Source organism: Ictalurus punctatus, chromosome 4 (assembly GCF_001660625.3).
Source record: "Ictalurus punctatus breed USDA103 chromosome 4, Coco_2.0, whole genome shotgun sequence".
NCBI lineage: Eukaryota > Metazoa > Chordata > Actinopteri > Siluriformes > Ictaluridae > Ictalurus > Ictalurus punctatus.
In genome coordinates, this window is record NC_071284.1 from 23,087,136 (window position 1) to 23,100,067 (window position 12,932).

The window sequence follows — 12,932 nt, forward strand, 5'->3', positions numbered from 1 at the left end:
TATGACAGATGAAACCAAGAAGATGTCAAGAAAACCCTACAGAAACAGGTGATCTTTAATCAGAATCATGTAATTGATGAGAGATTTATTTATTTACTTTTGAGCATGAGTTGAAATGTGATTGGTTAATTCTGAACATAGTCACTTGCCTCATTATAAAAGGGCATGCACACTTATGCAGCCATAATTTATAATCCATGTTTCCCTAAAATATTTTTATTTGTTTTTCACTTTAATTTTAAGGTGAGACAAAATCTACTTACCCTACCTATCTACCTACCTGTTTAGTTTTTATAGAAATGTATACACACAGACAGGTGACACAGACTGTGCCTTGCCATTGATTCTATAAGATTTTTGATCTTGTACACCATTCTTCCAAAAGATATTCCCTTAATTGATGTTTTGATGATTGTGGTAGAGAGCACTGTCTAAAGTCTCCCATAGGTGTTTTCCGTTTCTCACACCTCTGTATATAATTGCATCTGTAGTAATGACATTATTCTTTTGTCTTTGCAGTTTCAGTGTAACTCTTTAGTTTGTGTAATAACTTATTATGTTGTAGGATTATAGAATATATAAGTGAACCACGTTGCTGTTAGAGCTGTGACAAACACATTCCTGAGTTATGATCCATTTCTGATATATACAGTATAGTATTTTAGTATATCACAAAATATCTGCTTACAGTTTTCCCTTTGGATTCGTATGAAAAATATGTTTATTTAGAGTTGGTTACATCATGAAATCATGTGCTGAAATTAATGAAAGAAGTGTCAGGAATTAAGCTGGTCTGAATAGCTTTGGATAGCACACAAACACCTTTAAGCAAAGCTGATATATTGGTTTATTTTGTGTGTAAAATATTAATAAGAAATGCTGAAAACATGCAATATTTTCATTGTATTCTATTGTTTTTTGGTCCTATTTGAAATTTTTATTACAATTGAAATAATATTAAGTTTTTTTGGTGGCTTTGTTTTGCTAAGGATAATTTTTTTCTACTCTTTTTGTAAAGTCAGATTTTATTTTAAAGTATTTTCTAGACATGTTCAGAATCATTTTGAACTACAACTAATACAATGAGGTAAAAATGTGGATTTGTTTTTGCCCGTGTGCATGGTTGAATGTTTTTCTTTGCTCTGTTTTTATCACTAATGTTGATCTCTGTCTGACATTGAGGGCTGTTTATTTCACTAATCCAAGTTAACATAGGGAACAAAAGGCTGGTGGCTTCAGCACACCACATTCTGCTGACTCAAACCGCTAACGCTCCATTCTGTGTTGTTCACCCTCATCTTCTATCACTCTAGGCCTGGTTCTCTCCATCCACGATTCCCCCCCTCTCTCTCTCTCTCTCTCTCTCTCTCTCTCTCTCTCTCTCTCTCTCTCTCTCTCTCTCTCTCTCTCTAACCACACCCTGTTCACTATATAGTTCCCAATTTCATGACTGCAGCCTTTTTAATGTTACTTAGCATTATAATATCCTGCACTCATGAAGTTCCACAATGCACCACAACAGGATAGCATCCAGTTGATGTACCCTGATGGATATGGAATACCCTGACTGGACTATAATGTTTGAAGACAGCATATATATTGGGGTCTAGCACAGATCTTCTCTCTGACCCTGTCCAGCAGACTAATCCAGCAACCTGAGAAGAACAGGGCTAAGTGCACCCCTATTTCTGTTTAGTTTGTGTGTGCAGTGTTTGAGAGTGTGTTTTGTATCACTATCAATTATGTGTGAGTGTCTGAGAGGGATTTTTTGTGTCAACTGGACACCATCTTCCAGCACAGGTGAGTACGTATGTTCATCTGAAGTTATAACATTGTTTTAAGCAGACTTCTTGCATTTTTTCCACTTTCAGCTCTGTAATCAGGGCTATATGTTATTATAATGTTACTGTATAGCATAACATTAACTATAACTATTTTGAATTTTATTATCATGGTACAATATTATGAAAAATTTAATATAAAAATAGACACTGTTATGGTTCACTTTTATGGTTGTAGAATGTAGAACCTAGAAGGCTCTCATTCCACATATGTCATATCAGATATATTAGGTATTTTATAACACAACAGATAGTAAAATTAAAATTGGCAATGGGACCCAACAATGTTAAGAATTAAACACTACAGGAAGGTTAAGTGTCTATTTAGGTTGTCTCTAGCCTGTTTCCTGAGCTGTCTTTCCTTTTTGTAAATAATGTTAAATGTGGTGGTCGAGGTGAACAGGGAAGGCCGTCTGCATTGTTCTGCTGCCACACTTGTTTTATCTGAGAAGGAATTATGTGTACAAGTGTGTTTATCTGCTTGGGTGTAGCACAGACTTCCTGAATGTGCCCATGGAAGAGATTCACATCAGATACAATCACTAGTTTATGATAAAATTGCTATTTTTAATGTTATATCTAATGCTATCTGAGTTGCTTATCGTGTGTATGTGTGTGTGTAAAACTAAGTAGTAATCTCAAAAAAATAAATCACATTATACTAGTATGAGTGTGCTTTAAGGTATGTGCTCCAACCAATTTGCCAAGTCATGTGACACTGTCTCCCGGTCTACTCCCTACACTTGAATGGTATCGGAACTTCATTCTGCTGACACTTAACTCCATGCCTAAATCCAACTGTTATAACTCACAACAATGTAGGCCTTTGCGCAGCTCACACAGACTAATTGTTAATTAGTACTGGATCACCAACACATGTCATGCAAAACAACTCAAATAATATCTGTCTGTTATTCATTTGGTCCTGGTTTCAGGATGACAGATCTGAGACCTAATTAAACATGCCCTATTATTGAATGTAACTCAGTGTGTCTGGTTTAAACGTGTACAGAAGAAAATATTTAAAGAATGCATTATTAACTTTATAGCACATTAGCATTGTGAACATAGATGAATATTTGCATCATGCTGGGGAAACTACTAGTACAAATCAACCATATCTACCTTACTGTTCCTTGCTTTCTTCCTACCACCCTACAATGAGCATCCCTTGGGCTTTGTCCAGTTGCCATCCACCTCTTCCTCCCTCCCTTCCTCCCTCCCTTCCTCCCTCCCTTCCTCGCTCCCTACATGGGCCATCCCTTGGGCTTCGGCCTGTTGCCCTTACTCCCTCCCTACATGGGCCATCCTGTGGGCTTCACCCAACTGCTTTTCTACAAATGTAGTCCCATTTTCTAAATTAGCCAAGCTCAGTCAGGGCAGAAGGCTGGCTGTCAGAGGGCAGTGAGTGAATGTGTCTGTCTGTGTTGGTATTAATAATCATTTGAGATTTTTAGTCATGCACAGTTTCAAAAGGAGTCATTGATTACGGTAGGTACAAGGCTCTTTCTCTCTCCTTAAACTGGTCACCAAAGTGTGCTCTTTAGGGTGCTGAATAGATGCAACAGCAGATATATTGATATCTATTTGCGAACGTCAGCAATGAACGTTTATACAGAGTACACTCAATAAATAATGAAAACATGCAGAAAGCAGTTTTATAATGCAATATAAAAATGTGTATGTGACTCAAAACCTTCTACCAGTGTGCTGGTGATATATATGTGTGTGTGTGTGTATATTTTATATATATATATATATATATATATATATATATATATATATATATATATATATAACAGTGTAGTCTTTGAAATTGCATTATATTAAGTAAACAAATGTGTAATAACTGTGTTATGGAAGTATAAACCCATAAACTATCTATAGCAAAAGTGAAAAAGCTTTTAAAATTGTTAAGCTGTAATTTAAAGTTGTGTACAGTCTTGTGTTTTCACAATCTCGAATTTGGATTTGGTATTATTTCCAGATGTAATACTATGTAACTGCTTTTTGTCTGTTAGTTAGAGATTACATTTGTATTAGTGAGGGCCAAAGTGTAAATGATTTAGTGTTGACAGTTCTCTATTTTCTAAGGCCTTTAAAAGGTACTGTATAAATAAACGCTTGTGTCGCATGAAGCAGAATAAGGGGTGGTTTGTTGGAAAGCTTCACTTAAAAACACTCTCCTAGCATGATGCAATTCAGCAATGCTATCTATCTTAAAAAGGTTGCTGCTTTCCTGCTTAAAACCTGAAAAGTTTTTATTTATTTATATTTTTTATTCTAAACTCCTTAAAAACATATTTATCTGTGCAATCAGTCAGGTCCTATAGGCACAGAAACAGAACTCTGGGAACAAATGTACAATGGCCAGAGTTATTTTAGCTGCACTGCATGACCTGTGTTTGCAAACTGATGCTAAATAAACATTTATCTGTGTTCAGTTTGTTATTAATTATAATTAAACAACTTTATGTGTGTGTGCTACTTTCTTTATGCAGTGCATTGTTGATATAATTTGCAGCCGGTGGTCCTCATGAGCATGTGAGATTTATTTGTAGACTGGTACTGCCATATACACTTGACCTGAGCTATGAAGTATGCAGGCGTGTGTGTTTGTGTGTCCGTGTGTGTGTCCGTGTGTGTTGGAGCTGTCTCTAAATTAGTTTTACAGAGAGGCAACAGCTGCAGTCTCCAGTCATAAGACCCAAGTCTCTGCATGCCATAACTTAGATAGCACTGTGTAGTGAAATCTTGGTGGTGTTTATTATTTTTGAACACACATAATAGGAGCTCTTTGTTTTCAATTTGGTCTTATACACTGGTTTTTATTCAAAGTGTCAGTGTAGAATGGAAATGCAGACTAAAATCTGATTCCTAGTGGAGGACAAAGTGAGTAAACAGAATATTGATTATAAAAACAGCATAGTTGTTTGTGTGTTGCTGATTGGGATTTTTTAAATTGATTGTAAAAACTCTCTCTCTCTCTCTCTCTTTCTCACACACACACACACACACACACACACTACAGGTAAATGTAGTATATAACAGTGAGACATGTGCAAAGCTTGTTTTTTTAGTTTTGCTATAAGGCTTACGTAGGTAATGAGTAATGATAATCTATCACACCCACATTTTTTGTCCATAAATATCTGCCTCAAACGGCATCCAGTTCTTCGGTTGTGTCATGCAGTCTTGGCGGTGAGCTTTAGAGCACTGTATGACTTATGGGCTCAGTTACCACTTGTACCTTGGTGAAATACAGCTCACCGTGTGGCAGAGCTCATTTATATGCAGATCAGTGTACCTAATTTGGAGATAGCTGTGAAAACTAGTCTATTTAATCCATCCAGATTTAGTGAGTAGAAATAGATTTCTGATTAACTGGGCAGAAATTGAAACAAATGCTTTTTCAAAATAAAAGTACATCACGTAAAAGAAGCCCCACTACACAAAACAGGAGACTATTTTGAAATGTTGAAATAACAGCATACCTTGCATGAAATATCATACAAATATTTTACTTTTACTTTAGCCAACTTGTTTACTTAGGTAAAATGAAGGTATTCCTTTTAATGGTGCAATACTGCAGAGTGTCTCCAGCAGTGAGAGTAAGAAATGCGTGTGAAACATGTTGACAGTCTAAAGATAGGTCTCAATGCAGTGTAGGAATGCCTCATAGTGATCCCTACCTTTTAAAATAATGAATAAATCTTTTGTTTCTCCACAAAGCAGTCTGAAAATCAATGGTCTTCCATTTATTTTGTGCTAAAAAATACAACTATTTATTTCATTCCAAGGATGTTTTAATTTCGTTAGCTGTAATGAACTAAACTCGCATTCTCTCAGCTCTTTATTATTTAACGGTACATAATTTAACACTGAGAGAGATCCAGTGTTTAGCATTTGATTCACACACATACGTCATTCAAATGCTAACACACACACACACACACACACACACACACTCATAACAACACAACACACAGAAATGTTTTCATTTATAAAAGTGCTTACTTAGAGAGACAACAGGAACCTGTTTCAGTAAAACGGTCCTTATAAATATATTACTTATAAACAGAAATGGGGTTCATTTATCCAGCTTTGATGTTTTTGTAAGACGTTCTTCTACAGAACTACTCCTTTGCAGCAACAGTCTGAAATGATTAGGAAACTAAAGTGGTATTTAATTGAATATGGAGAGATACCTGCTGTTATACTTTAACAGACATTGGCTGTAGCAAGTGACATAAATTTAGAGAAAATTCACTGGGGGGAGTCGTGTAAATTAAAATTAACCAATGAATATCAGGACAAGTATGTAGGGAGGACCATTTGACCAAAGAGTATTGAGAGCAGTGATGTTAACGCTTTTGTAGTACTCTTTTGCATGCGAATTTATAGATTGTGTCATTTGAACAATAGTAAGTTTAGCCACACTTTTATTCAAATATTTTTGTAAATGTGGTGAACACAACTTTATTGGAATGTACCATAATACCTGCTCCTGCATTCCAAAAATGCTGGGTTATTTTTTCTATCCAAACACTGTGTTGGGAATATGGGTCATTTATTGGGTTACATTGGGTTATTTTCTAAGTCCCCCACCCCAACACAACAGCCCAGCTCCTTGGGTCAAATCAACTTTGACTTCACCTCAGGTGGAGGTAACGGTTTACACAGAGACTGTTAGATTTATTTGGATAAATAATATTTGTATCAATATATTTTCCATAAAACTATTATTGTACGCTAGAAAAAGCAAAAATGTGTGACAACAGTCCAGTTTACATGACATTTAATGCACCACTATCTTGTTTGTAATGCCCACTGGATCGTAAGTTGGTTACTCAGGGGTTTTTTTTGTGTGTGTGTGTGTGGATGTTTTAAATGTCTCCTTTGATCAGAGTCTGATGTTTTCCTCTTAAATATGACTTATTTGAGTCATATACTACAAAGTCTACATATAAACACAACTTTAGCAGCTCTAGCATTACATTTCTGAACACCTTCTTGTGTATAAATAAAGGAGATACCATGCTGACATATTTGTTTATAATGACTGTATATTTGGCATTTTCTTAATGGTAAAAATAACCCTGAAAACATTAACCTAGCCTTTACATTAGCCTATATGCTGGGTTAAAATCAACAACCCAACTTGATGGTTAGTTTAGCCCAAAATGTGTTCTGTCCTATATTTACCCAGCTGTTGGACTAAAAATAACCCAATTGGGGTTGTTTTTAACCCAGTGTTTTTTAGAGTGTGACTCAGTTAGAGCTGTCAATGTGTTGTGCATCATCAGACCTATGCTTTCACTCAATAAGTATACCCTGTACTCAACTGATAATGAAGAGTAATAGAGTTGTGTTGGAGAAATACATCTTTGGATCAATTTTTATTCACTTTGAAACTAAACCTTCAGCGAAAAAGGATAGTTTGCCTGTATCATGTATTTCCAGAAACATTTCAGTTTTTTGTTTACAATGCACCATTTCCTGTTTCCATTCAGGAGAATGGGTGAGATGTCACTTCCAGCAGGGAGAGTTGAGAGAGAGAGAGGGAGAGAGATAGATAGACAGACAGACAGACAGACAGACAGATGTTTTCTCACCATCTCAGTACAGTCATCAGACCAGTGAGAAATAGCACCTTTTAATACTGCTTATGTGAAAATGCATCATAATGCATCCTACCTAAAACATACAAAACCATACAGTGTATGTCACCAGACACAGCAGACTATAAACAAAAGCTGCTGTCCCACACTGGCAGAAGAAAAATTAAAGAGGTGCATAGGAGGTGTATTGCATAGCTTTAAGTGGAAAAATCTCACATCAGTCTTAGACTAAAGGTCAGTGTTGGCTGTTGTCAATTCACTGTTTATGAGAATACAATGAGTGGAAAGGCTCTTGCCAAAATAATTAAGATACCCAGAAAAGAATCCAGCAGTGTAACAGGATGTTACATTGGCCAGTAGTACTGCCCTACACACAAAAAAAATTGTTATTTATAGCCTTATAAACATAAACAAATTTACTGCAACTCATTAAATAATGTGACAAAAGTAATTTGTCACATAATTGTTACAGGACATTATATACTAAATGTACCCAAGCTAGTGCAGTTTTATCTGTCAGTCAGTCTACTTTGAGTGTGCGCAATAGACACACTCAGCCTGTTTACACAACCAGATGCTAATCTGTTGATTATGGAGGCAGATGTGTCACAGCATTGTGCATCTAAATAAAGATCAAGTTTGAGCAACAACATTCCTGCAGACCGCTCCTAGGGGTATAGCATCACATGAGTGCAGCTGCTTATTTCAGTCAATTAGTTATATAACACACACATATGCATACACATATACAGCAGAATGCAGGCAGTCACTCCACTGGACAAACTTCTGCTAACAAACTAATGTTCAATGCTAACAAACTAATGTTCAACCCTGTGACTACAACTCCTGTCCTCTTTTGCATGCATTCCAATTGTTAAATATTACTCTAAATTAAAATAGTGCAGTCAGACAGCTGACCATTCAAATCCTCCACCTTCAGTCTGACTTTCTGCAACAGTATATTATGTCTGCTATCTGCAGATTGATCACTATATTATGTTGAGTCCATAGAACAGCTCTGGGTGTGGGGATGGGGTCGAGAAGGACTTTTATACATTTATAGATACACATTTATACATATACATGTATTTATAGTCTCACTAGCTAACATGAGATAACAAGCTTTAGAGGATTTTAAGTCTTACTCATTTATAATCTTCACAGCTAATGCTAGCTAGCTAGTTAACAGAACAGGATATCTATGAGAATATTTGAGTGCCATGTACCCACTCACAAATCATGAAGGGCCCACCAGTCCCACTCAAAGACACATTGGCTCATGTAGTTTAGTTAATTTGTGCACGTAAACAAACCTAATAACATTCTGTAAATAGCACTGGGATTTACATTTTTAACCATATATCTTACATGTAGATTTGCACTCGGGTCTCCTTTAGTGAACAGTGGACTAGTTCAACAAAGACTTCATGTGCAAACCGTAATGAACTTTCTTTTACTTTCATACTATTTGTTGTTACACAGATGAGGACGGGTTCCGTTCTGAGTCTGGTTTCTCTCAAGGTTTCTTCCTCACCACTGTCACCACCGGCTCACTCAATAGGGATAAATTCACACACTTAAAATCTGTATCCTGTGTTTATATATTTCTGTAAAGCTGCTTTGAGACAATGTCCATTCTAAAAATTTCTATAATCAAAATAAAAATTTTAGTTAGGTCCTCATTATGGAAATGCATCAGTTAATATACTGCAGCACAATGCAGAATGTGTACTATTGTACATCAACTGCTATTTTAAAAATCTCCGTTATGTTATACTTCCATAATCCATAAACTGCTCTGACTCCAATCGGACCATTTAATTTTTATTGATTGAAATGTTTTTATTTACAAGACAGCCTATTTATTTCAGCCTCCAAATATAGGAAATTTCACAATTCTTAATTCATATTTCATTAAAAATTATACAGTGAATGGTATATTAGCATGAGCATACGATTAATTTTGTCTACTTATTCAAATGTAACATTTTGTCAGCCATAAGATCTAAGACAAAGACATATCAGTATTTCTTACAGTGTATGTTCTGTATTTTCCCTTACATATTTTTAACAATTGTCACTGTGATTTACTATTAAAGAACAATAGTGTGGAACTCTTAAAATTAATAAATTGTCTAATTTATCAAATTATTACAAATTAGATAACTGAAATTATAATTTTTTTCATATTATAGACTATTTACATAAAGATGACAAACTTATGCAAAATGCAATGCATTCGATTCTAGAAAATAAGATGTTACTTTTGAACACTGTATACAGTATGAAGAACAAAAGAACCAAAGTACAAAACCATGCAAAATTACAAAGGTCCAGGTATCAGTGCCCTCATAGCTAGTCATGGCCATGGTTTTAATGTATATTTGCACTCATATATTGCTATCCGTTACTGGTATTTATCTTTATACAATGTTTGACTAGCTTCAGTGACAGGTTACCTGGTGTGTAACTGTAATTAAAATACTCACTGTACTAGTGTCTGGCCCACATTGTGGTTAACAGAATAATGACTTTATATAAGTGGGATAGCCACTTGGCTCTGCCTCTTGAAGAGGAATGAGAAATAAGCAGTTTGAAGGTGAACACCATTGGAATGCTTGATAGCAACCAGAGAAGGGTGTGGCACTGCATACTTACTTACTGCTGAGAGTAAAAAGCACCACGGAAAGAATCTGAATGGTGTCCGTTAACTATAGCAATGTCTGTCATGATAAATTAAATAGTCAAGTCAACAAGCCTAACATTTTCATTTCTGTACAGCTATTATTAGTAAGTAAACATATTGCTCCATTAAAAATATGTCATTATTTATATGTAGGTTTGTGACTGCACAACAAACATCTTTAATAAAAATAAAATGAATTTGGTTGACAAATTTTTATTCATTTGGGGTTTTCTGTAATCAAAGATTATTACTTCAGTGGTGCTGAAAGTTCCAAAATTTTCTTTAATTTGCCAAGACCAAGGCCTCTTTATTTCTTGTTAGTGATCATGACTACATTGACTACAGCTGGCAGCTTCTCTGTGCCAACATAAAAAAGGTTTGTTTGACAGCACTCATTGGATGATTGACCAACACACAGTACTATGGGAAGTCCAAGGAGCACAGTGCAGATCTGAAAAAGAGGATGGTGGATTTACACAAGTCAGGAATGTCTCTTGGAGCCATTTCTAACCAATTGCAGATTCCAAGATCATCAGTTCAAACAATTGTACAAGTTATTGGGAAGTGTGGCCACTTTGTAAAGGTCTGGAAGAAGACCCAAACTGTCACCCTCAGCTGCATGGAAATTGACCATATGAACAAAGAAGAAGCCTTCTGGAGGAAAGCTTTATGGTCAGATGAGACAAAGATTGAGTTGTTTGGCCAAAATGACCAGAGGTATGTTTGGAGGAATAAAAGTGAGGCGTTCCCAAGAACACTGTACCAACTGTTAAGCATGGTGGTAGTAACATTATGCTCTGGGGCTGTTTTGCTGCCAGTGGATGGAATAATGAAGGAGGATTACCTTAGAATCATTAAGCAAAAACCATCAGCCAGACGGATGAAACTTGGACACAATTGGGTGTTGCAGCAGGAAAATAAACCCGAACACACATCAAAGCTGGTTGTGGAATGGAAAAAGCAGGCTAACATTAACCTTATGAAATGGCCTTCCCAAAGTCCTGATCTCAACCATATCGAAAATTTCTGGACTGTGCTTAAAAGTTGAGTCAGGGCCAGGAAACCAACAAATGTCATAAGGAAAGATAATGTACTTTCCATGGCTCTGTAGCAGCTAAAACCATACAGGGATAGCTTAGTTGTGCCTCTCCTTAGCTAGCAACACCAAACTAGTTAGAAAAGTTTTATATTTTATCGGTGTGGTAATCCTACAAACAGTAACACCCGAGGCAAGTTTTATTATAAATCCAACTTTTTCTGATCATGTCACACATGGACATGCACTAAAATTACTGAAAGAACCAAGTTTCACTTTGTAGTGTATTTTATAGATTTGCTAGGATTTAAAAGTAACGTGAACATAAACTAATTAGAAATCTGATTACTTTTTACATGTAGCAATCAGAAATGTAATCCAATTATAATTTTAAAGTAATAATTAGTAGTCTGTAGTGGATTACTTTTTTTGAGTAACTTAGTAACCCAACACTGGAACTCAACCATGAGGAACCACAAGAAACCATATTTCATAATCATATAGAGAAACATAACCCCTGAGATCACCCATGACAGCTTTGATACCTCTCTCTTGTTTGGAAAAATGTGAACAATATCTAAACAACCATTGGATAATAGAAAATGAATGGTGATCCTTAATAAATCTTGTGGCAGAGCTATACTTCAAGTCATACATAAGTTGGTCTTTATAAAAGTCAAATTTGAAGTTTAATAAAAGGAACAGTTATTTCAGGCATGTTTCCGTTTTATATTATAGTACTTGTAGAAGATTTGGTGCCATCATGTGTCTCAGAGAACTGTGTTTGAAATGGAGTCTGACTTAAATGACAAAGTTTTCACTGAGATTTTAATGGAACAGAGGGAGCTCTTGGTCAAGGAGTAGTAATATGTGTTTTTTGCACTAGAGTGTGCAAGCAAAATTACACAATTAAAATTAGTTGAAATTGGTCAATAACATTTTTTCTTGTGGCTCTGTAGAACTGATTATTTCCTGATGATTATACTGCATATCTTTATATGACTTGATTTGTTTTCAGACTCCGACAGAGAATTGGAGGACAGCCAATCTAATCCACCTGTGAGTTCACACACCTATTATTTTTATTAGCCATTATGTCACATTTGTTGCACCATACTGCTAGTAAAGTGTCATCATAATAAATACACAATAACTATTATTTGCTTTACCTGTCATGCCACAACTCAAAAGGTATATGCTACATATAATCCATATACAATAATCAGTACTCAAGTATTCTGTACTCAAGTCAGCTATTAGGAATTCGGCTATTAGGAATATTTTGGTTCCACTCTTGTACCTAACATGGCTGAGCAACATTGAGTATTCTGTCTTGTTTAGAAACTGGAATAGAACAAAAATACTGTCTGGTTTGTGATCCACAAGTATTATACAAGAACATCTATTCTTTGTTACGTCTTTGTGTGAGCAGGTAAAAGACAGAAGACAGTCACCTCCACTGGACAGGCCTCACTCTGTTCCTCAAATCAGGCAGCGCCTCTGCATCTCCACAGAAGATCAGGACAGCCCAGAAAGAGTTGTGAGTGTCAGTTATAAGAGTCTCAAATTCTACTATAACTAAATATTTCCACAGCATTTTAATAGATAAGAAATTGAGCAAATTAGTGACAAATGTTTAAGTTATTAAAAGGTATAATGGTTATGTCAGCAAATTCTGTAATTTTTTAATTAGTAAAAAGGCGTAGTCCACACTAGTACAGGTAAATTTACACGTTGCCTTTTCATCC

The 12,932-nt window shown here is 35.6% G+C and overlaps 1 protein-coding gene across 1 annotated transcript in view; it reads left to right on the forward strand.

The window, feature by feature from the left end:
• The first annotated feature begins 3,173 nt into the window (after positions 1-3,173).
• prx (periaxin) overlaps positions 3,174-12,932 on the forward strand; it is a 33,809-nt gene continuing 24,050 nt past the window's right edge. Inside the window, exons 1-3 of the mRNA XM_047153179.2 lie at positions 3,174-3,332; positions 12,203-12,243; positions 12,617-12,724. The gene's annotated coding sequence lies outside the window, so the exon portion shown is untranslated. The remainder of the gene's footprint in view (positions 3,333-12,202; positions 12,244-12,616; positions 12,725-12,932) is intronic.